Raw genomic sequence first — 12367 nt, forward strand, 5'->3', positions numbered from 1 at the left:
GAAATACATTTTGGTGTGTCCACAGGAAAAGTCGTGGGTCAGCCCTGCCACCTCCTGGCCACAGTGAGAACAGCAGGGGCCGAGGGATGGATGCACAGAGAGCCTCCACGTACACATCCCCATCCAGTTTGCTTGTTCTACAGATTACTACCCAAATCCATTATATGTCAGTCTCTGGGACAAGACCTAGGGAGAAAAAGGAGAATATAGCTTCCTTTGTGAGATAAAAAATTTAACAGGGTAAGTTAACACAAACTTATGTTAGCACAATTTCTGCTATGAAGAAAACAACAATGTAGAGAACATCCAAAGATTGTGCCTTTCTAGGAAAGATGAGCAGTTTTAAAGTATAGAAGTGCAAGGAAGAACATTGTAGATTGAAGGAAATGCATTTTAAATGTCAGGGGTAATGAAGAACTTGACATTTTAGGAACTGGATTCACACCCAGATCTCTTGATTCTCTTGGAGTGCTGGGTGTCACAGGGATGGCAGCTCTGACCCTCTCCCCTCTATATGTCATTTCCCTTTCCAGGATACTATGTATGGACTGTATGTTCTGGATGTAGACTCTGATCTCTAAGCTTTGGGATCTGTTCTCTTGACTGGCCTCAGGACTTGACTAAAACTTTTGCTTTGAACTCTGGTTTCTAGGTGTGAGCTCTGGTGCCTGTCCTGACAGTCTAGATTCAGGTCATCTGTCTCTGGTTCAATTTTCTGAGATCCTGACTGAAGGATGGGGATAACAGCACCTTGTCCCTCTGTTCCGGTCTTTGAAATTAAGCCTCAGGGATCAAGAGTCCAGGATTTTTTTCCAAGTTCCAGTCACTAGGATGTACCTCAAACTGCACTTGAAACTGTGGTATGGGCCCTCTGGTTATGAAAGACTCTGTTATGAATGTTGAACCATGAGTAAAGCCATGAGGAATCTCTGCTGCAGGTCTGGTGGTTTGAGGGCCCATTGTCTGGTTCTCTGTTTGAAGCTACTTTTTCATGAAGTTGCAGCTGTAGACTGTGAGGTAAGATGAGAATTTTGTAGGAACCCTCATTTCAGACTATAAACATAGGAAAATTCTTCATCTTATAAAGTGGGGACTGCCAATTGACATTTATTTATTTATTTATTTATTTATTTCAGGGATACAGTCTCACTAAGCTGTCCTGGATGACCTCAAACTTGTGATCCTCCTGCCTCAACCTCCTGAGTAACTGGGATTACAGGCATGAACTCTTCTTCTTTAAGAACAAGCTAGGAAACTGAGCTGACCAGAGGTTTGTCCTTGAAGGATCAGGGGCTCAGGTACACCTCTTGAGGGGAGATTAGGACTTTGTTGGCCCTGATATCTCAAGCCAGCCAACACAGAGAAAGAAATGGGGACCGAAAACATCAGACACTGGACTACAAGGTCAGGAGAGAGGATCTGACTCACTGTGATCACCTGTATCTTGCAAACTGTTATGGAGAGAGCATGGTAAGCATTCGCCAATGAATAAATCAGTAATAAGGAGCAATGAGAGAAAAAATTAAATTATTTAGAAAGATTAAATGCAGGGAAGAAGGAACAGGCATTTATTAAGCACCTGATGTATGCCTCTATGTGCCAATTACTTGGTAGGCAATATCTCATTTAAATTCTCATAACATTTGTAGTTGGTACACAGTGTTACCCATGTTGGGCATCCCCAAGACTATCCCCAGGTTCCATGAGTCATTAGGAGGACCCACCACTGGACTCAGGATATGGTAGTACTCATAGCCATGATTTAGCATAGTGAAAGGATACAAAGCAAATCAACAAAAGTTAAATAAAAACATGAGCTGGATTGTGGAAGAAGTCAGGTGCAAACTTCTAAGGGTCCTATGCCGATGGAGTCAAAAAGGATGTGCTTAATTCCTCTACTAAGAAACTGTGACAACACATGTATTATATGGTATACTGAGGCAGTTCATTAGAAACTTAGTATTCAAGATTATTTATTGGGTGCTGGTTAAGTAGGCAATTTCTGCCTAGAATATACTTCAATTCCAGGCTTCCAGAAGGAAAACAGATGTTTAGAATAAATCATATTGTTTATTCAAATTTTTAGACACAGTGAACCACTCCGAGACATTCTGAGGATGGTGGGAACTCTAGAAAGTCAAATTCTGAGACTCCAATCAAAGGCCAGTTTTGCAAGTAAAAGTTTCTAAAGATAATAGTTTATGGCTGCTCTGTTCATTCTTTCCTCCACAGTAGCTTGAGGGACACTCAGGCTCTGTCCTATAACCCAGTACCTAATCACCTGGGCATATCCAATGATATTAAAGAACAACTAGCAGCTTTCAGAGGGAAGTTTTGTGGAAATCACAGAAGCAGGATGGGCTCTATGTTTAGGTCTTTGGGAGCCTGGCAGTAAGATGAATGTGGGGAAGATTAAGACTTGGTTACAAAACTCAACAAGCCTAATTTACTAAGAGAACTTAAGACCCAGGGAATCTGTATAAGTCTTGTCATTGGATGGTCCTGTGATATGCGATATAGGATCAGATCTGGGCATCTCACACAATGTATGGCATTCAATCTTTCTGGGTGACCTGTGGGATGAGCTTCAATATTCCTCCCTGTGTCCTAAAGTCTGTTAGACTCCAAAGTCACTATGTGTCCCTGAGTCCACACCAAACTCTGGGCATTTGGGGACCCTCTCCCTGATATCTGTCTTTTAGCTGTTACTAGTCTCCTGTTACTTTTCTATCTCCCTTCTTTACTCTTCCTTACTTCCTAGGAAACTACCCTTGCCTCCTTCCTGGCACACACTGTTCTCCCTACATGTGGTTTTGTTTGTTCATTTCTTCAGAGTAACAAAACCTTTTCTTCCTCCTGCCTCAGCACAAGTTTCCCTGACTTGGGTTTCTTCTATCTTCTTTCCCAGGGCTTCTTTCGCCTGCTACAGGACACATATCCCTCAGAGCAACTGACAATTTGAATAATTTGTGTTCTCCACCAGCTTAAGTTCTTGAGGACTGGCAACCACACAATAGCTTCTCAAATTTCAACCTGTGATGGTAGTAGATGAAAATCCCAAAGTGCTTGATATTCTAGACAAGCCAAACCCCATGATTAGGAATTGCACTCATTGCATCATGGTCTGCCATAGGTTACAACAAGAGAATGTTTGAACCAAGAACAACCAATATTTGATGTTGAAAGAAAGATATAGGATATGGAAGAAGGAACCAGATCCAAGAACCTAAGACACGTGCACTTATAAACTCTTACAGAAACTGAATAAATTCTCAGGATCTCCTTGGGGGTATCCAAGACTCATGCGATGAGTAAGATCATGAATCTAAAGAGTTGTAGCTCAAAATCAATTAACTAGCAACTTTTCCTGAAGAGGAGAACAAGGGCAATAACATCCATTCAGAGAATGGAGATCTTGTCAAAGACAAGGCAAGGAATCCAGGAGGGAACTAGGGTTTTTTTTTCAAAAGTAATTGGGTATTAACACACCTAAAATAGAGGTAAAATCAATTCTATACTAATATTGCTGAAGAGGAGGAGTGGGGAACAGATGAATCAATAAATCATCTGACAAAGGTCCAGGCTGAAGAAGTCTCAGTTGAAAGGGCTGTTAGACATATTAGGGAGAGGAAAGGAAATAAGTGAACTTTTCAGTAGAAAGCAAAGGAGAATCTTCGGATATTGTCTGTCAAGACGAGTTGATAATTTTCAGCTAGTTGTAGGAAGTTCAGAAGCTTATGACCTGATGAATCATGAAGATATGGAGCAGGGGATGTAAAAATGTGATTCCAAGATATTGAAAAAAAAAAAAAAAACCTGGAAATAACTATTTCTTTTTCTCAGGGGTCTATTCTGTCCCTGAAACTAAAACCTCATGACGGGATGAGAATCTAGGATACTGAATGAAAGGTGATTTGCCGTGTCTGGTGCAGTCAAACTTGTGGTTCTGGCGAGGGGCAAAAGGGGGATTAGAAAATTAAATACTCACAAACACATAGTTGAAGATAAAACTGGGATCAGGTGGAGTGCTGCTCTCTGATGGAGAAGCAGATCTAGAGAGTTAAGCCAGCAATCTTTATTATATGTCTCATTATCAGGTTAAAGACTATGCAAGCATTATTCTCTGTATTCAGGCAAGTATAGAAACTAGTATATCTTTGTAGCTTTTCTGCAGTTGCAATCTATAGCTGCAAAGTGCAATGTAAGGAGCTTTGTGTAGCTCTCAAGAAAGTCTATTGTTTAAAGTTATTGTAAAGTGGGCAGGCTCAGGAGTAATGGAGTTGGTGAAACACTGTGGTTATCTAGCCTAAGAATTCCTCTATTCCCAGGAGCCATGTACCTGAGACCAAGGTCAGGGCTGATAGCACTCTTGCACAGAGCCTCCTCATGCAGGGCATTACCACAGCAGCTAAGTATCCTGTACCCTTTCACAGGAACATTCCCAGGCACCAGGCATGCCACAGCCATGAGGTCATCAGAGGCCTCCAGTCTCAGTCACTGCTTTCCCATCCTCTGTCACCGCTCTCCACAGGTCATCATCACTAGGCAGAAGGCTGCAGATCTGAGACACAGCAATAAGGAAAAATAAATTAGGCTCTAGCTTCTGGAAGTGGATGTTCAGATGTCTGATGGTCCCTGTGGAGCATGTGGCAGGGAGCATTTTCTCCCTGGGCCTTTGGCACCGGGTACTGCTTCTTCTGGGACAGAAGAGCTCCACTCCCTTCTGCTCAACTTCTAGGCTGTCCCTGCCTCCACTTTGTCATTCACAGAGGAAAGATATTTGTCTCAATACATTGTAGTTGGTTTAGAGAACAACTATCTAGTAACTAAGCTTCCTAGAACAGAAAACTACAGAGTGGGTAACTTAAACAACAGAATATTTTTCTGACAGTTTTGGGACCTCAGAAGTTCAAGATCAAGTGTACTTAATGAAAGAAAGAGAGAGAGGGACAGGTGAAGTAGGGTTGAAGGAGAAGGAAAGGCAGAATCATTTCTCTCATATCTCTTCTTAATATAGCACTAATTCCATTTAGGAGGGCTCCATCCTCATAACCTAATTACCTCCCAAGAGTCCTAGTTACAAACAATATCACATTGGGGATTTAGTCTTCAGCATGTGAATTTGTGGTGGACAAACATTGTTGATAGCAATGGTTAAGGTTTCAGGATTCAGTAGCCAGGATGTGTGTGGTGAGGACTCTAGCAGGGCCTCAGATATCTGGATCTATCCAGCTGTCCTGGATTTCCTGGCTTTGCAGAGTGGTGACTGAATAAGTGGAGCTGGACCAGGCTTAGCTGCTACAGGCAGGGGGAAGTGGGCTAGGGCTGTGATTCCTCAGCTTTTTGCCTTACTAGAAGGACTGAATGCTTAGAGTCATCAGGTTCCTCATCTGGCCTGATGTCACTGTCCCAGGGCACCCCATCCCATCTCACAATGCTGTCTTCAGACTGTGTTTATTAAGGCCTATCATGTGAAGAACTGGGTGTCTTCATGGGCCAGGTGACAACCTGTGATTTGACTTTGTTGTGGTTACCTGCCCATACTAGCTGGATCAACCCTGCCCCAGGAAGAATGCAAGAACTGGGAAGTTAGGGCAGCTATACCTTGGGGGGTTGTCAGGAATTGAGCAGTACCTGGACCTTGGATAGTGGTTGGGATATTTCTAATTACAGCAGAAGGCCTGGGCTGTCAAGGAGCAGTGTTGAATACCCTGTAGGGTGGGACAGACTAATCTTTGCACAGAACTCTAGAACTAGTGGGGTGGATCGTCTGAATTCAGTGATACTACCTTACTGAGCCTCAGAATCCTCTTCAGGAAAATAGGCTTCACTAACATAGTGATTGCCTCCCAGGGTTCTTGGATGATTACAACATGTGTGGTGTTGATCAAAGACCCTGCCATATTCTTGGACAATGCTCTTCACTCTTATTAAGGTTTAGCCATGGAGGCAGAACTGAGCTGGACCTATGAGGAAAAATGGGTTTGTGACTGACAAGTGGGCCCAGGGGAATAAGATGTCCTGGGGAGGGAGACAACTGGAGAACTGACTGTTGCTGTCAGACAAGCCAGGGAGGAAATTGCATTCCTAGCAGATCAAGAGTTCCTGGCTGCAGGATTAAACTTCTCCAAAGGGTCTGACCTGCAGATCTCAAAGGACCAAATTCCCTCAGCTTTCTCCCTGGGTCTCTGTGGGGACACATCAGAAATGAGTTCTGTGCCAGGTCCAGATATCCATGTCCACCAGTGATTCTGTTGGGGAACTCTCTGGACATTTTTATCTGGTGATGGGTCCTGACACCATTGGACTATGAACTGCTTGCTTACAGCCTAGTTCTGCTCATTTCAGCTCCATCCAGCCCAACCACTAGCACAGAGCATGCAATAGGGAAAGACCAGCAGTGACAGAATAATGTCACAAAAGTAACCTAGGGCCTCTCCCAGTTCCTGGAACTGATGACTGAAGTTGCTGACCACTAAAGAGAAAATTTATGAGCAGGGCATTGCTTTGTACAGACCCTAGGTTCTTTTTAACCTCAGATTTGTGGAGTATCATGATGTCTCCACTTAGTCCCTCAGGCATGGGACCCAGTATTATAATTATTCCTCTAACAGGGAACAAGGACTTAAATAATAGGAGGGGTGTGGTTGAGGAATAATTAATGGGAACCACTACATTATCATCTGCTTGGCAGACTTGTAGGCAACATCAGTGTCTGTTGCCTCCTTAGCTGAATGACTCTACCTCACCCAGGACAGTGTTGTTCTTTCCTAACTGACCCTCAGATGTCAGTTCACATCATTGAGGTTCATTTTGTCATCTGAAGTATGGGCGTTTGAAGAGCACTCTATGGATGGAATTTCTGTATGTAGTCTTGAGGTGGCATGTAAAAATTTGCTCTGGATGTAAATAATGGAAAATTCTAGAAGAAAGATTTAAAAACTAAGATACAAGACTGAGGATGTAGCTCAGTAGCGGGTTCTTGCCTAGCAAGCTTGTGGCCTTACATTGGATCCCCAATACCACAAAATGATAACAATGAAAACAACAACAAAAAAAACTAAGATAGCTTTAATAAGAAACTATCTATTTAAATGGAAATTAAATCATCTTTCTGCTTCCAGAAATCCTCTTTCAGTGTTCCTGTTAATAGCCTCTTTTTCATAGAAACTCTAAAAGTTATCTGGAAATCAACTCTGTAGCTTTCACATAAAATAAAAATTTCATAAGAAAGGAGGGGGTTTAGGATCTCAGGAAAATCGAAGGGAGATCATAAAGTAGAGCAGAGAGACTCGGGAGGTAGAAGGGGAGAAGAGGAGAAGGGGAAATATTAGGAAATTATACTGGCCAAATTATAGTGTTCTATTGTGTGCAAGTATGATGAATATGTAAAAGTGAATCCCACCATTATGTACACCTATAATTCACCAATAAAAATACGAAAATAAAAGATCTTCAGGAAGACCTATATTAGCCAGATTGTGGAACCAACCTAGATGTCCTTCAATTGATGAATGGATAAAGAAAATGTGGTATATATATACAATGGAATATTACTCAGCCATAAAGAATGATAAAATTATGGCATTTGCAGGCAAATGGATGAAACTGGAGAATATCATGCTAAGTGAGATAAGCCAATCTCAAAAAACCAAAGGAAGAATGATATCGCTAATAAGTGGATGATGACACATAATGGGGGGTGGGAAGGGTTAGTGTTGGGGTTGGAGTTGGGTTTAGGGAGGGGGACAGGAATGGAGGAAGGAAGGACTGTATAGATGGAGGGAAAGGGTGGGAGGGGAGGGGGGGAAGGGAAAAAATGGCAGAATGAATCAAACAACATTACCCTATGTAAATTTATGATTACACAAATGGTATGCCTTTACGCCATGTACAAATAGAGAAACAACATGTATCCCATTTGTTTACAATAAAAAGAAAAAAAGAAAAAAAGAAAACAAAAAAAACAAAAAAAAACAAAAAGAGAGAAAAGTTCCTTATTTTCTCCTAGTAAGTGCAATACAAAGTAGCAGTTAGGAAGAGGCAATATTCCTTTTTTCTTCTTAGTTCTGTACAATAGTAATTATTCAAGATTTACTTGAAATAGTAAAAAAACTCATAGATCAAACAACTAGAATAATTTTCTGTCCTCTGCTACTGGACCCATAGTTTTATATATATTTTGGAAATTAAAATTTTGAATGCAATGAGGCACTGCATCTTTCTGTGGTTAGAAAGTTTCCATAGAACTTTGTTTCATTTTAGTCTTTCAACAACTTCTTTCATCTGCTTGCTATTGTTATATACTAGGAAGCCAACAGTTAAGATAAATAGAAAAGAGATCTTTTCTAGTGGTATTTATATTCTAGTGAGCAATTCAACCTCTAAAACCTCTCAAATATGTACAGTGGAAAAGCAACTACAACAGCAGTCTGAGTTCTCAATTGACAGTGAGGCTCAGGTCTATCCTGAAATTCTCTTTCAGGTTTTTGACTTGTTTCACCAATCAGATTGCCCTATTGTTTAAAGTGTTAGTGAGTAAGAATTGGAATTAAATGGATGGTGTATTCCTGAGTCTGAATATGCATGGATTTTTTTTTTTTGAATTGATAAGTAGAAATCCTATTCTCAGAAAAAACATGAATTAGAAAACAGTTGTGCAATAGAGCAGATGTCTGTAGGTATATGTGAGATTAAGTTTTCAGATCTAACTATTAAGATTGCTAAGAGCATTAGTCAATATATTTTACAGAAGAATGGCAAGCATTGATTACTCAGGAATTCTGGCACAGTATCTAAAGGACTTCTGAATTAGTATTTCTCATTATCTAGGAAAACTCCAACTGTTTCAGCTTATAAAACCCACAAATTTCACATGATGATTGTTTATTCAGTGTATATCAGAATATAACTATACTATTTATTCGGCCTCATTAGATTTGCAGGTCCATTATAGTCAGTTAATTTTTTGATGTGTGTTTCAATTTGCTGCAGTAAATTTTAGTTCATCACTTTCCAGTGCTAATGAGTCATGCAAATAAATTTTCAATGCTTCTTGGGTTTCAACTTTCTCAATAATTGCTTTTATTTCAATGTTTCTATGGTTTCAATTTTCCCAATAATTGCTTTTATTTTAAAGACTGACATGGAAAATTTCAGAAGATTAAATTTGAGAAAACTCTCTAATAATCTTTAATAAAGGTGGGCTGGGAATGGGATGGTGAAAGAATGTATAACACCTGAATACTAGAAATTCCTATGCTCTTGGAATGACGAAATTCTAAGTTAAATAGAGAAAAAAAAAAAAATGTCCCTGGCAGCTGACAGTATGTTATACTGCTTCCCACAGAACATAAATACATCCCCTGGAATGTATTATCAGAGAGACACTAGTGATTGTAATCAAACAAGATATAAACAAGAACACACAATCTCAGCTTCTGGCTAACTTGGGTGGATACAGGCATTTATTTATTCAATTGCCAATGACAGCCCTAGCTTCATCTCAATTGTATAAGCTTACATCTCTTCTTTCTTTTTCTTTTTTCTTCTTTTAGATTAATCTAGTTTTGTTGAGAAGCATACTTTTCTTACTTTTGTCCTAATAGGAAAAAGTATTCAGTTGGGTATAAAACCAAATAGCATACCTGTTTTGTAAAAATACTTAAAAACCAAATAACTATCCCCACCTCAATGGTAACTCAGATCTGTCTGTTCTGTTCATCTGAAGAATTAGGATCATATTGGTAATAATCTAAAGATTTCCCTGTGGAAATCTAACAGTATCTGAAAAACTATTTTCAGCTTAATTGAATGAATGTGATGTCCTTTTGGTATTAATACATGTATTATTGCCAACAAATAAACTGTTAAGTTTTTATTCTGAATTGGCACATTTAATAAATACTTCTTTAATATACAAATTTGTGTTTATATAAAGATAAAATATACATTCCTATATGTTCATCAGTATCATAAAATGTTTATGTGACAATAGATTACTAGAGCTTTACCATCATTCATTTACTTCTGTTTATTCACAAAATTGACTGAAAAATAAATATTAAAGCATTACTTTGATTAGTAAGCAAAGTTGTCAAGAATCTTTTTATACTACTTGAATGCTAAAACTAAGTATGTTATTTATATATGTATGTATGTGTGTGTGTGCATGTGTACACAACATACTTCTAATGTCAATTTAAGTCTGAAATCAATGCACAACAATTTTGTTTTCCATGTGCAAATAGATCTTTTTTTGAAGTTCCTCTAGTTTATGATTTTCTTATAAAAGTTGAAATAGTTAACATACAACTATTTCTATGTGTATTTAATGTACAGTAGCTAATATTTCAAACTACAGAGTTCAAATGTATTGAATTTAATGAACAATATATAAGATAGTAAATTTCCAAAGTCAAATGTATGCGATCATTGCCATTAGTAAAATGGTAATAAAAATAAAGCTGCTCTGACTATGTATTTTTAAATAATAAATGTAGATCAGTAAAAGCTTCAGTCTTCCTCAGCAGTTTTCACATGGTGTGCAATACATTTCTAATGACACACATTTTCTAAAAGTGAAAGTCATCATAGATATTCAGTTGCAGAACCAACCATAAAGTATACCCCACTGTGAAGGTGATCCTACTGCACCATGACCACTTGCTAACATAAGACCCAGAAGACTGGCAATTCACAACAGGGAGCCACCCTGCTCAACTAGGGTAACCTTGGTCAGGTACCCTGCTCACACCTGGATGTCCTGACAGTGTCAAATTGCTCTGCAAGTTTTCACCTGACTCCCATCTTCATTAAGGACAGGTCAGTAACATGTAAAACTAGATTGATTACAAAGATTCAACACAAATCTTTCTGGAAAACCTGATTTTTGCTCATTTGAACATTCCTCTAAATCACTGCCACTAATTCAGTGAAAATCCGCCAAGATGTCTTTTACAAGAGAGAATTCAGAATTTAAAATTCTGTCATGCTAAAATTTTAAATTCAGCTGGTTTCACTGCACACACTTGTTTCCTAAATCCCGTGAAGAATTCAAATAAGTTGAGTACTCATGTGCTCTTGCTCTTTTTGTTCTCAGTTGATTTTCATATTATATTATGCATCAAGTTTAAGAATTACTGTCCATGACGTAATGTTTATGACAGTGCTGTCTAGCCCACCTAGTAGTTTACTGCAGGCGATCAGATACCTCTTCCCACAGCTGTGGCTCTGTTCAGCGCACCATAGCAGAAATGCTGGAGTTACAAGGCGCCAATGATGGGCTCTTGGTGATCCACTCTTTGCGCACCCACGCCCTCAGTTTTCTCCCGGGTCAGCCACACTCAACCCAGAAGCCGCAGCTACACGCAGCGCGCCCTGGAGATGCACTGGGCCGGAACCGACGCCCACTGTGTGCTCTCAGCAGCGCAGACCGGCGTGTAAATCCTTAAACAAATTTGTGGGCTCCTAGTGGAAGCGACTTTTTATACAGTCCCTTTGCGCACAAAGGGAAGAGAGTGTTCTTGTAGGAAGCAGCTTAGAAGGGGCTCCCTCTTCCTGAAGTACTTTGGTTGCTGTCCACACTGGACCGGGTCCTCATCTGCCTCTTGATTACAGCATTTAAGGCACCAGCACGCGGGACTCCCAAGCCCTCTGCTTTTACGGGTGATCTCAGAGACTAGAGATTGAGAGGTCTCGTTGGAAAATAGTAAAGCGCCTGCTCCCAAATTTTGCTGGTGGTGGGTCGGGTAGGGTGCTGGCTGTGGCTGTTTCTCTCTGCGAGTGATAGCTCACTCTGGGGGCCTTTGTAGCAGTAGTGGTTTTGGTTTCCTCGAAGGCTTATGTGTGTGATTTCAACAACAAAGTCATCTTCTCTTCCCAGCTAAAATGCACCCTTTCCTTCTTCCTTCCACTGGTACTTTCCTCCTGTGCTGTCTCCCCGCTTCCCCTGCTGTACCATCCACCGGCAGGTAAGTCCCCAAGGTGTACCTCTGCAGGGAAAGAGAGGAACCAGAAGCTACAGGAAGGCACCTAACAACTCAGTTTTAAACCTGTTAAAATCACAGGGCAAATTTCTTATGCCTAGGGACTTGTGCACTCAACAATCGAAGCATGAAAGATCAGTCTTTAGCACTCTGAGGTTATGAAGCAGTGCTGTTCTCAAGAGGCCCAGTGTATTCCCCACCCCCTTTGCTGTGTTCTTGTAAGGAGATACATTGTTAAAGTTTGGGAGAGCAACTGGATTTTATTTGCTAGTTATTTTAAGTTTTAAGTTTTTTCCATGGGAGCTCATTAGGAGTATTAATAATTCCCCTATCTCCTGAGGTTTCAGTGCCAATAGTTTATTTTATGAAGCAAGTGGGGA

The sequence above is a fragment of the Sciurus carolinensis genome, chromosome 5, assembly GCF_902686445.1.
Source record: "Sciurus carolinensis chromosome 5, mSciCar1.2, whole genome shotgun sequence".
Lineage (NCBI taxonomy): Eukaryota > Metazoa > Chordata > Mammalia > Rodentia > Sciuridae > Sciurus > Sciurus carolinensis.